This window comes from Condylura cristata, unplaced genomic scaffold (assembly GCF_000260355.1).
Source record: "Condylura cristata isolate star-nosed mole 26May11 unplaced genomic scaffold, ConCri1.0 scaffold00008, whole genome shotgun sequence".
Classification (NCBI taxonomy): Eukaryota; Metazoa; Chordata; class Mammalia; order Eulipotyphla; family Talpidae; genus Condylura; species Condylura cristata.
In genome coordinates, this window is record NW_004567109.1 from 52,943,410 (window position 1) to 52,944,157 (window position 748).

Below are 748 nucleotides of genomic sequence, written 5' to 3' on the forward strand. Positions count from 1 at the left end.
GCTCCCCATTCTGTCCCTGGTGAATCTTCTCACCCTCCGCATCTCTGGCCTATACCCCAGTTCTGTATGAATAAATAAATCTTAAAAAAAAAAACTGTCATATATTAAAAAAAGGTGATATCTATAAAAAATATAAATTATTTTAAAGTTATGGTTACACTTATAAGTTTTATAGTGTCACAGAGCTGCAAAGCACCTTAGATAAACTAGACCTCATTTTAAGCAGGCCTGTCCCTCCACTATCTTCAAAAACCTACCCAATAATCTGTCATGAAAACATCCTTGTCGTTTAATCTCATTCTCTCTAAATATACCTTGTCTACCCTCTCATGATTGTCCAGTTGGCTTTAGTACAGTGGATTGACACTTTATATGTATAAATAGGAGTGGGAAATATAAATCACATCCTTACTTTCATTAACTTATAAAGGTTTTTTGCTTTTTCCTCAGTTACAAATGTAGACAGCAAATCACAGTAGTAGAAGTCGAGTAAGTGATCATTTTCACCAGTAATAGCCACAGGTATTTTCATATCACTTTACCCTTGTTACGGATAACTATATATTGTCTCTCGTCATTACTTTGAAATTACTGTACTTATCAGACTTGCCACTGGATTGCACATGCAGCCTTTCAATCTGTGATACATGCGCCAGGCAGCTGGATGGTCATACCATGTCTCTATATCTCAACTTTGCTTAACGTCCAGGATGAAGTCACTTCTCAAGTGGGGACCTCTGGGTCTATG